Source organism: Schistocerca cancellata, chromosome 5, assembly GCF_023864275.1.
Source record: "Schistocerca cancellata isolate TAMUIC-IGC-003103 chromosome 5, iqSchCanc2.1, whole genome shotgun sequence".
Taxonomy (NCBI): Eukaryota; Metazoa; Arthropoda; class Insecta; order Orthoptera; family Acrididae; genus Schistocerca; species Schistocerca cancellata.
This window is the reverse complement of record NC_064630.1, coordinates 97,683,219-97,696,057: the sequence shown is the minus strand read 5'-3', so window position 1 is coordinate 97,696,057 and position 12,839 is coordinate 97,683,219.

The window sequence follows — 12,839 nt, the reverse complement described above, 5'->3', positions numbered from 1 at the left end:
AACTTTAGAAGATTCTGTCCCATTTGTCTCTGATTTTGTTCCATTTGTTGCATTAATTGCAATAATAATGTATTAGTGTCTGGAATCTGTTTCTCTATGCTTTTTGGCAGTGCATTTTCACCGGCAACATTCACATTTTGACAAGCAGAAAATGTGTCTTGATTCATTTGAGAAAACGGTGAGGACGCAAAACCTGAATCTACAGTATTTGTAAAATTGTGTCCTGTCATTTCGGATTCCTGAGGCGAGCTGTTGCCGACTGATCGATCGATAATGCTTCCCTGTTCACTACCTGTTTGACTGTCTACACCATTATTTGCCGCCCGCTCCATCTCCCTATGCACAGTTACCAAATTACTACTTCGAATGTCTCTTAATTCACTACCCGGTGGCGCTAACACACTGCTTTCGTCTTCACTGTCATTTCTCAGTTTACTTTGGAGCCGAGTGTTACGTTTTTCACACGCCATTATTGTCACAATATTTCACACGACAACACAAAAAAAAACACAATTTGAAGAGCAAAAATAAGAGCACACATTAACATAGAACTGAAAATAATATCTAGTTAATTGCAAGCGCAGCTGCGAAATACTTGGTGCAAATCTACATGCATGCCACAACTGTTTTACTGTGCAAAAATGAAAAACCACAACTACCAAGGAAATTCTCTCTATAATTACGCGCTAGCAATAAACAAAAGCTACACTAAATACACAAACTACAAGAAAAAATCAGAAGATTCCAGTGAGGTATCCTAGGCTAAGGGTCGACATATGAAACGTCCCCTTATGAAAAATTTATACACGACTGAGCTTAAACTGACACACAATATTTTTAGCGCAACGCAATCTGACTATCAAAGATCCCTGCAAAAGAATGGCCCTGAGTAACATTAAACTATACCTTTCACAAATAACTTACCTCACAAAAATCTTCATTACTCGAACTACTGCAATACAGCGAACGCCACTACTGCCAGCTAAATAAAAGATTCAAACTATGGAAGTCACTAACTACTGATAGGGATAGTTAGCAAATGAAAGATTTTAATAGAGTACAAACACTGTATTTACCTTAATAATCATAATATATATAGCAGTTCAATTTCAAAACTTCCGCCATCTCTCTCCCCACATCCACCACTGCTGGCGGCTCACCTCCAACTGCGCAACGCTACGCGCTGTTCACATCCAGCTGCCGCTGCCCAACACTACAATGGCAGACAACAATGCAAACTAGCCACAGGCTGCACACAGCACAGCCAGTGATTTTCATATAGAGCGCTACGTAACGTTGCCAATAAGAAAATATAAACAGCCTACTTACAACGCGCTTCTGGCGCTGGTGATTCACAATCGGAATACCACAAGGCAAAAATCATCGCATTAATGTCGATAATCCATAAGCGATAACCATAGTCGAAAAACTAGCACTAGCGAGAAGACATCGCGCATTTTGGACACATTTCGCGCATCTCCTGCTACTAATCTGGCTGCCGTAGCCTCATGTTTGCACTCTATCGCTACTTCTCCCATCTACCTGACGTTTCCCTAAAGTCTTCAGCCTCTGCTTTTACATCCTTAACTTCATCTCTCATCTGTTTTACGGTTTCGACAAACTCATCAGCCCTCCTTTAAATCTCCTTAATTTCTTACAAGGCTCCGTCCTGTCTCTTTTCGATCTTGTCTTGTCGTTTCTGAATCTCCCCAATTTAATTAATGATGATCTCTTGTGTTTGGTCCACTGCTTGCCATCTCTTTTCTTCACTTTCCCTACTCTCTTTTTCGTCCTCCTGTGGTCTCTCATCTTTACTTTCCTGTCGTCTCTGCTCTGCCTTTGCATAAAGTGAGTGATCGATTCTACACACATCAAAACAAAGTTTTGCATCACCCCGGTTTCCAGAGCTCCTGAAGATAGACGTTGGCTGTTGATATTGTATCACAGACACTGTCCTTTTGACTTTTCAGAGATGTCACTAAACCCGCCCAAAGGTGTAAACAACCATGCATGGGCAGTGTATATTAGACGGAGGGGGATCGAAAGTTAATCAGCTCCAGTCATTCCAGCCCGAAGGAGGTACACGGCTCCTGTTGTCTGTAGTTCAACCATGCTAGATGCTCAATACTGCGATTCGATCGCATCTCCATTGTTATTTTGTGCAAGGAAGGGCTCTCAACAAGGGAAGTATCTAGACATCCCGGAGTGAACCAAAGCAATGTTGTTCGGACATGGAGGAGATACAGTGAGACAGGAACTGTCGATGACATGCCCCGCTCGGGTCGCCCATGGGCTACTACTGCAGTTCATGACCGCTACCTATGGATTATGGCTCGGAGGAATACTGACAGCAACGCCACCATGTTGAATAATGCTTTTCGTGCAGCCACAGGACGTTGTGTTACGACCCCAACTGTGCGCAATAGGCTGCATGATGCCTAACTTCACTCCCGACGTCCATGCAGCGCGGTACAGATGGACCCAACAACATGCCGAATGGACCGCTCTGGATTGGCATCACGTTCTCTTCACCGATGAGTGTCGCATATGCCTTCAACCAGGCAACCGTCGGAGACGTGTTTGGAGGCAACTCGGTCAGGCTGAACGCCTTAGATACACTGTTCAGCGAGTGCAGCAAGGTGGAGGTTACCTGCTGTTTTCGGGTGGAATTATGTGGGGCCGACGTTCGCCACTGGTGGTCACGGAAGGCGCCATAACGGAATGACATCCTCCGACCGTTAGAGAAACCATAGCGGCAGTATATTGGCCAGGGAATTTTCTTCATGGAAGACAATTCGCGCCCCCATCGTGCACATCTTGTGCATGACTTCCTTCAGGATAACGACATCGCTCTACTAGAGTGTCCATCATGTTCTCCAGACATGAACCCAATCGAACATGCATGGGATAGATTCAAAATGGCTGTTTATGGACGAAGTGACCCATCAACCACTCTGAGGGATCTACGCCGAATCGCCGTTGAGGAGTGTGACAATCTGGACCAACAGTGCCTTGATGAACTTGTGGATACTATGCCACGACGAGCACAGACGTGCATCGATACAAGAGAACGTGTTATTGGGTGTTAGGGGTACCGGTGTGTACTGCAGTCTGAACCACCACCTCGGAAGGTCTCGCAGTATGGTGATACAACATGCAGTGTGTGGTTTTCACGAGCAGTAGAAAAGGACGTAATGATGTTTGTGATGATCTCTTTTCCAATTTTCTATACAGGTTCCGCAAATCTCGGAAGCGAGGTGATGCAAAACTTTTTTTGATGTTTGTATTTGCTCACGGGGTAGTGTACACAGAACCAGACGCACGCAACTGAACTGCTCTAGGACGCCATGTCCGCGAAATCGGACTGTTATTTGCCTTGACTGTACCTCTTTCCGTGTTTACAGAACATACGTGACCTGCCGCCTCGGCGATGTTTTCACTTTCATTTCCTGAGTGAACCAAACCCTCATCAGCGAAGTATTCTGCATTTGATATTTTATTCCTGTTTGCAGACTGATTTAAATGAACTTCTTTCACCGTTGTACCTTGTTCTGCACCAGTGGCTGCCTTGTGTTCCATTTTGGACATTAATGCGCATCCTTTCTCACTGTGTACAAGAGCTTTGCTTCTCATAAGCATTGAAATCGATTGCTACTTCCGCAGGTTACCGAATCTAGCGCATCTCTCTCCACAACTCTACTCCGATTTTCCTTTAAATACTGCACACATTTATGCCTAAGCCTATGAAACAAGACCTACTCTAAAATGTCGTAAACATTCCCATCAACAAAGTTCTTTCGGAAAAGCTTGCACAACGCTGTTAGAAACGAGGCTCATCAGATAATACGTAACGCAGAAGTCACTGAAAAAAAAAAGGACGGCGCAGCTGTTCCGGAAGAGAACGCGTTAACTACACCACACAAGTGCCATAATTCGAGATCTTGGCCAAGGGACGTCAATTGCAAGCCGACGCCCGCTTTAATCATAAACATATGCCTGAATGAAGCTATTCATGTACAACGTCAATAAAATAAAAACTGTGAAAATTAGAGACGGTATGAATGAGAACAGTGGCGTATTTAAGTTTACAAAATAGTGAGAAGTGTTATTGGTCCTTTAGTAATTGCAAATAGCTGATAAATCTTGCAAAAAAATATCAAACACAAATCAGATAGCGAATGGTTTTAATAGGCAAACATGCGTTGAAGTGAAAGCTATACAAAGTTTCCCTTGAACTAATCCATTTTACAGCGCAGTCTTAGTCTGTTTACACGAATCCAGTGGGATCCCAAGGCTTTTCAAATGGAATCAACTATACCACAAACTACGGTTCACCTGAGAACATGGAGCTGTGAATATCATTTGACAACCCTACGCCGGTGCGGTAGTACTTTACCCTTTCACCTTGAATCAGGCGGCAGCAGAAAATGTCACACTGAGGGCGAGGGCGATCGCTGCGGCAGCCGTAATGATGTGACGCGAACTACGTGTCAGTCTGAGGTGCGGGCGGTTCTAGGCGCTACAGTCTCGAACAGCGTGACCGCTACGGTCGCAGGTTCGAATCCTGCCTCGGGCATGGATGTGTGTGATGTCCTTAGGTTAGTTAGGTTTAAGTAGTTCTAAGTTATAGGGGACTGATGACCACAGCAGTTAAGTCCCATAGTGCTCAGAGCCATTTGAACCAAGTGTGAGGTGCAATCATTCGCTGGTCTGACCAAAAAAAATTTATTTTAAGGCACGACGTTGCCTGCAGAGTGCTGCAACGCTCCATGTTTGACCGGTCACGGCTCGCCTGTTGACGGGGGGACCGAGCCGCTCTTGTCCTGCCCCATACGACTCGGGTCGGTCACGTACTCGCCCCATGTCTGATTCCGGACACGCGGATAACCGAGCATGGCCGGTCACCGCTGACGTCTCACCTCGCCTCGCCACGGCTCGCTGCTCTGTACTTTACTGTACAAATCCAACGCCTCTCTCTCTCTCTCTCTCTATTTCTGTCTCTCTCTCTCTCTCTCTCTCTATTTCTGTCTCTCTCTCTCTCTCTCTTTCTTTTAATACAAAAGTAACGTTTCCAAGAACGGGTACGTTACTCAGCTAAATTCATAGAGCACTTTCTTTTATAATATTTACACCCGTCTTCCTAACGTCCGTTTGTTGTAAATAAAACATTGATCAGAAGAGACCAATCTGTGTTAATGTAATGAGATGTAAGCGTCAAATAGTGCTCCTGATTATGCGAATCAGTCCACATATCAACTATCGCAGCACATGTTTTATTAATAACTTCCGCAATAACAGAAGGCTTTACACTGTATTGCATCAGCTTGTTCTTTGACATGTCTGCTTATAGTAGAGGGATGTGGCATGACATCTGCCACGTTAACTTTTCCATAATGCGCACCTAGATGTATTAATTCTTGGCCTAGTTCTCTGAAACCTTCACTGCAAACAGCATTAAAAGGTCTCATATCTTTAGCACACGTTGCAACACACTTTGCTGTAATACTATTTTTTATTACTGCCGGTATTCCTGAAGGAGCTGTATCTTTGTGCGGTTTCTTGCAACTGTGTTTATTTAAAACAGTGGTTCCCGATTGGAAACACAATAACGTGGAGCAGTTTATGCACGATACGTATCCAGTAGACGCACTGTTTTCGTCTACAACCACCAAAAATATGCTCCGTACTTGGCTTTTTAGACCTTCCCGTCTCTTCAATGTGTAAACATTGATTTCAATCTTACGTCTTACTGCACTGGTTTCCTCGCACTGCATGATTGCAGAGAGAGAGAGAGAGAGAGAGAGAGACCACAAATGAGAAGCCCGTACTGGCTGCAGTCTCACACGGATAATGACACGTGTAATGTGTTTGTAGTTGCGTGCTACGTATTCGGTCACGACTTCTATGCACGGTCACTAGAACTAGTGCGGGCAGCCTATCCAGTTAGGGTGTGCTCGCCCCATCTCGTATTTTGTGCTCGCTTACTCGGTCATGCAGGACTCTAGTTGCCTGCTGGAATTGCCGAAAGTCAGACGGTCGACTCAGATCGAATTATTTCACCCTCGTGGCACATGATATGCAGTTCCACTGTCGGTACAGTTGGACACTGCCACACGCTCTTAGTCCACTGCAAGATACAGACAACAAGTCTCACACCCTAGGGAAAGACCTGAATTTTTCCACTAGGGGAAGATCAGAAGACGAAGACCTCGAAGAATCACCACCACTTTCCACCAAGTCTCAGTTGTGGAGCCGAATTAGCAAAACGAAACAGCCCCTACTCTGTACGAACCAATCGAACTACCCTCTACTAAATTCAATCTCCCCTCTTGAATGTTCCGGTGGCCTGGTAGCCAATCCAGACACACCACCGAGGTTCCCACATTAGAGGAGGAGGGGCTCTACTTTGCATATCCTGAGAGTATCCAACTAGTGTCTCCAGACCTCTGAAAAAAGAAGATTTTAGACTGGGGAGACGTCGTTCTCACGTTAAGCATGTCCATGTTTTGGCAAAAAAGTGTACCTAGACGAGGCCACAGTCCCTCATTTATGGAGTGATCTAATCTTTCCGGGCCGACCATTTGCAATTTCTGAAAGAAAGACGTTAAGCTTCCCAGACAGTCGTGCCCATGAATCATATGTTTTGCGTCTCACTAAAAGAACCTCGCGACTTTCTGCGACAAGGGAGGGCTGTGGAGGGGGCTACAGTCCTTCCTCGACCCTACAGTAGAGTCAGTGTCGTCGTAACTGCCGCCTGCTTCACGTCTGTTGTGCAGCGAGCTACCTTAATTTAAGTATTAACTGTATTTTTCTTACTTGTCTCTTCTTCTACCGTGTGTATTTGCTTTTAGGAAGCTTTAATTGTCGGGTGCTATTAAGTGTTCCATAGATTTCGTATTTGTTTTGAATACAGTCAGGGAGTCCCATTAGTCAGCCATAGTGCCAGTAGTGCTAGTGTTTGTTTTCAATACAATCCAGAGACAGGTAGTGCTATTTTCAGTGTTTTCTACAAGAAGTGGCTAGCAGCCACAGTTTAGTCAATAAACAGCCGCCTTTAGTGAATTAGCAGTCTAGTTAAAGGTTGATTAACTCTCTTCAGTAAAATGATTCCTTAGGATGGATAGGATGTGTGACTGCTGTGTACGGACGCAGGAGGAGCTGGCCACTGTTCGCGAACAGCTGAGCGTGTTGATGGCCGCGGTCAGCCGTCTTCAGGCTGCTGCCTCGGAGTGTAGTGGCAGTGGGGAGTCTGGTGCGTCGCAAGGTACACCCCAGGTGTTACATGCTTCTCCCACTGTCCCTGCTGTCGAGACATCTTCGCGGGTACCGGGCGCGGTTGGGCCACCCTCTCCCCAAAGAGAGTGGCGGGTTCAGCGGCGTTCGCGGCGCACGAGGCGGAGGGTCAACGTGGAGGCTGGCTGGCCCGCTCTGCCTGTGAGTGGACATGTGGCTGCTCCTTCAGCAAGGTCCGAGCAGGCACACGGGGGGAGGGGTTTATTAGTTATTGGGAGCTCCAACGTTAGACGGGTGATAGAGCCCCTTAGGGAAATAGCGGGAAGGTCGGGGATGAAGGCCAGTGTTCACTCTGTCTGCTTGCCGGGGGGTCTCATCCGAGATGTGGAGGAGGCCCAACCGGCGGCGATAGAGAGCACTGGGTGCACCAGACTGCAAATTGTTGCTCATGTCGGCACCAATGACTCCTGCCGTCTGGGTTCAGAGGTCATCCTCAGTTCGTACAGGCGGTTGGCGGAATTGGTGAAGGCGGAAAGCCTCGCTCGCGGGGTGGAATCAGAGCTAACTATTTGTAGTATCGTTCCCAGAACCGATCGCGGTCCTCTGGTTTGGAGCCGAGTGGAAGGCTTAAACCAGAGGCTCAGACGATTCTGCGGAGATCTGGGGTGCAAATTTCTCGACCTCCGCTATCGGGTGGAGAAATGCAGGGTCCCCCTGAATAGGTCAGGCGTGCACTACACGCCGGAAGCGGCTACAAGGGTAGCGGAGTACGTGTGGAGTGCACATGGGGGTTTTTTAGGTTAGAGAATTCCCTCCCTAGGCCCGACAAGACGCCTCCTGAGACGCGGCAAGGTAGGAGTAGGCAAAATGCAACAGGGAACAACAATATTAAAGTGCTAATAGTAAACTGCAGGAGCGTCTATAGAAAGGTCCCAGAACTGCTCTCATTAATAAACGGTCACAACGCCCATATAGTACTAGGGACAGAAAGTTGGCTGAAACCAGACGTAAACAGTAATGAAATCCTAAACTCAGATTGGAATGTGTACCGCAGAGACAGGCTGGACAGCGAAGGGGGAGGCGTGTTTATAGCGATAAGAAGTGCAATAGTATCGAAGGAAATTGACGGAGATCCGAAATGTGAAATGATTTGGGTGAAGGTCACGGTTAAAGCAGGCTCAGACATGGTAATTGGATGTCTCTATAGGCCCCCTGGCTCAGCAGCTGTTGTGGCTGAGCACCTGAAGGATAATTTGGAAAATATTTCGAGTAGATTTCCCCACGATGTTATAGTTCTGGGTGGAGATTTTAATTTGCCGGATATAGACTGGGAGACTCAAACGTTCATAACGGGTGGCAGGGACAAGGAATCCAGTGAAATCTTTTTAAGTGCTTTATCTGAAAACTACTTTGAGCAGTTAAACAGAGAACCGACTCGTGATGACAAACAGACCCGAACTATTTGAAAAAGTTAACGCAGAACAGGGAATCAGCGATCATAAAGCGGTTACGGCATCGATGATTTCAGCCGTAAATAGAAATATTAAAAAGGGTAGGAAGATTTTTCTGTTTAGAAAAAGTGACAAAAAGCAGATTTCAGAGTACCTGTTGGCTCAACACAGAAGTTTTGTCCCAAGTACAGATAGTGTTGAGGATCAGTGGACAAAGGTCAAAACCATCGTACATTATGCGTCAGATGAGTATGTGCCAAGCAAGATCGTAAGAGATGGAAAAGAACCACCGTGGTACAACAACCGAGTTAGAAAACTGCTGCGGAAGCAAAGGGAACTTCACAGCAAACATAAACATAGCCAAAGCCTTGCAGACAAACAAAAATTACGCGAAGCGAAATGTAGTGTGAGGAGGGCTATGCGAGAGGCGTTCAATGAATTCGAAAGTAAAGTTCTATGTACTGACTTGGCAGAAAATCCTAAGAAATTTTGGTCTTATGTCAAAGCGGTAGGTGGATCAAAACAAAATGTCCAGACACTCTGTGACCAAAATGGTACTGAAACAGAGGATGACAGACTAAAGGCCGAAATACTAAATGTCTTTTTTCAAAGTTGTTTCACGGAGGAAGACTGCACTGTAGTTCCTTCTGTAGATTGTCGCACAGATGACAAAATGGTAGATATCGAAATAGACGACAGAGGGATAGAGAAACAATTAAAATCGCTCAAAAGAGGAAAGGCCTCTGGACCTGATGGGATACCAGTTCAATTTTACACAGAGTACGCGAATGAACTTGCCCCCCTTCTTGCAGCGGTGTACCGTAGGTCTCTAGAAGAGCGTAGCGTTCCAAAGGATTGGAAAAGGGCACAGGTCATCCCCGTTTTCAAGAAGGGACGTCGAACAGATGTGCAGAACTATAGACCTATATCTCTAACGTCGATCAGTTGTAGAATTTTGGAACACGTATTATGTTCGAGTATAATGACTTTTCTGGAGACTAGAAATCTACTCTGTAGGAATCAGCATGGGTTTCGAAAAAGACGGTCTTGTGAAACTCAGCTCGCGCTATTCGTCCACGAGGCTCAGAGGACGGTGGACACGGGTTCACAGGTAGATGCCGTGTTTCTTGACTTCCGCAAGGCGTTCGATACAGTTCCCCACAGTCGTTTAATGAACAAAGTAAGAGCATATGGACTATCAGACCAATTGTGTGATTGGATTGAGGAGTTCCTAAATAACAGGACGCAGCATGTCATTCTCAATGGAGAGAAGTCTTCCGAAGTAAGAGTGATTTCAGGTGTGCCGCAGGGGAGTGTCATAACCCCGTTGCTATTCACAATATACATAAATGACGTGGTGGATGACATCAGAAGTTCACTGAGGCTTTTTGCAGATGATGCTGTGGTGTATCGAGAGGTTGTAACAATGGAAAATTGTACTGAAATGCAGGAGGATCTGCAGCGAATTGACGCATGGTGCAGGGAATGGCAATTGAATCTCAATGTAGACAAGTGTAATGTGCTGCGAATACACAGAAAGATAGATCCTTTATCATTTAGCTACAAAATAGCAGGTCAGCAACTGGAAGCAGTTAATACCATAAATTATCTGGGAGTACGCATTAGCAGTGATTTAAAATGGAATAAGCATATAATGTTGATCGTCGGTAAAGCAGATGCGAGACTGAGATTCATTGGAAGAATCCTAAGGCAATGCAATCCGAAAACAAAGGAAGTAGGTTACAGTACGTTTGTTCGCCCACTGCTTGAATACTGCTCAGCAGTGTGGGATCCGTACCAGATAGGGTTAATAGAAGATATAGAGAAGATCCAACGGAGAGCAGCGCGCTTCGTTACAGGATCATTTAGTAATCGCGAAAGCGTTACGGAGATGATAGGTAAACTCCAGTGGAAGACTCTGCAGGAGAGACGCTCAGTAGCTCGGTACGGGCTTTTGTTAAAGTTTCAGGAACATACCTTCACCGAAGAGTCAAGCAGTATATGGCTCCCTCCTACGTATATCTCCCGAAGAGACCATGAGGATAAAATCAGAGAGATTAGAGCCCACACAGAGGCATACAGACAATCCTTCTTTCCACGAACAATACGAGACTGGAATAGAAGGGAGAACCGATAGAGGTACTCAAGGTACCCTCCGCCACACACCGTCAGGTGGCTTGCGGAGTATGGATGTAGATGTAGATGTAGATGTAGATGTAGATGTACAAGTACGCCATGTGCTCTGTCTATATCCTCCCAGCGTCTGAGAATGTACGGAGTTGTATAACCGTCCCACCATTTCCACAAAAGGTCTGTTTACAACAGTCTCTCTTAACTGGCTTCCTCCACCGACTTCCCGCCATCTGGATGTCTTCCGTGACAGACTGGCGCCCATGCCAGGCAAAATGTTTTGCAAAACTGTGCCCTTCTATCCGATCCTAAGTGGCAGGAGGCGAGTTCTTCTGCCAGAGGTCCCTCTGTAGGTAAGACCTACTGAACACTATTTCCCAGAATCACTCGCACGGTCAGGTCACGGCGCTTGGCATTTGTGGCCCCCAATTCATCTCATTCCCTGTTCTCGGTCACCTCCGCTATGGCCCCCTGGGTACAAGGTCTCTACATGTTACACGTGCAGTTACAATAAAATTCTGCCTACAATGTCCTCATGTAGGAAAAGTCGTGAACCACACGCAGCAGATATAGTAATGGGGAAGAATGACATCATGTTCCAAACATGAATGTTAATCTGACAGACAATGTTGTTAAAGTTTGAGAGTGGCATGTCGCTTTCTAAATTACGAATTCCGTCTGTTACTCCTCGGTCACATATGTGTATTGCGTCACTATTATACACTACTGGCCATTAAAATTGCTACATAACGAAGATGTCGTGCTACAGACGCGAAATTTAAGCGACAGGAAGAAGATGCTGTGATATGCAAACGATTTACTTTTCAGAGCATTCACACAAGGTTGGCACCGGTGGCGACACCGACAACGTGCTGACATGAGGAAAGTTTCCAACCGATTTCTCATAAACAAACAGCAGTTGACCGGCGTTGCCTGGTGAAACGTTGTTGTGATGCCTCGTGCAAGGAGGAGAAATACTTACCATCACGTTTCCGACTTTGATAAAGGTCGGATTGTAGCCTATCGCGATTGCGGTTTATCGTATCGCGACATTGCTGCTCGCGTTGGTCGAGGTCCAATGACTGTTAGCAGAATATGGAATCAGTGGATTCAGGAGGGTAATACGGAACGCCGTGCTGTATCCCAACGGCCTCGTATCACTAGCAGTCGAGATGACAGGCATCTTATCCGCATGGCTGTAACGGATCGTGTAGCCATGTCTTTATCCCTGAGTCAACAGATGGGGACGTTTGCAAGACAACAACAATCTGCAGGAACAGTTCGACGACGTTTGCAGCTCGGAGACAATGGTTGCGGTTACGGTAGACCCTGCATCACAGACAGGAGCGCCTGCGATGGTGTACTCAACGACGAACCTGGGAGCACGAATGCCAAAACGTCATTTTTTCAGAGGAATCCAGGTTATATTTACATCATCATGATGGCCGCATCCGTGTTTGGTGACATCGCGGTGAACGCACATTGGAAGCATGTATTCGTCATCGCCATACTGTCGTATCACCCGGCGTGATGGTATGGGGTGCCATTGGTTACACGTCTCGGTCACCTCTTGTTCGCACTGACGGCACTTGGAACAGTCGACGTTACATTTCAGATGTTTTACGACCCGTGGCTCTACCCTTCATTCGATCCCTGCGAAACCCTCATTTCAGTAGGATAATTCACGACCCCATGTTGCACGTTCTGTACGGGGCTTTTTGGATACAGAAAATGTTCGACTGTTGCCCTGACCAGCACATTCTTCAGATCTCTCACCAATTGAAAACGTCTGGTCAATGGTGGCCGACCAACTGGCTAGTCACAATACGCCAGTCACTACTCTTGATGAACTGTGGTATCGTGTTGAAGCTGCATGGGCAGCTGTACCTGTACACGCCATCCAAGCTCTGTTTGACTCAATGCCCAGGCGTATCAAGGCCGTTATTACGGTCAGAAGTGGTTGTTCTGGGTACTGATTTCTCAAGTTCTATGCACTCAAATTGCGTGAAAATGTAATCACATGTC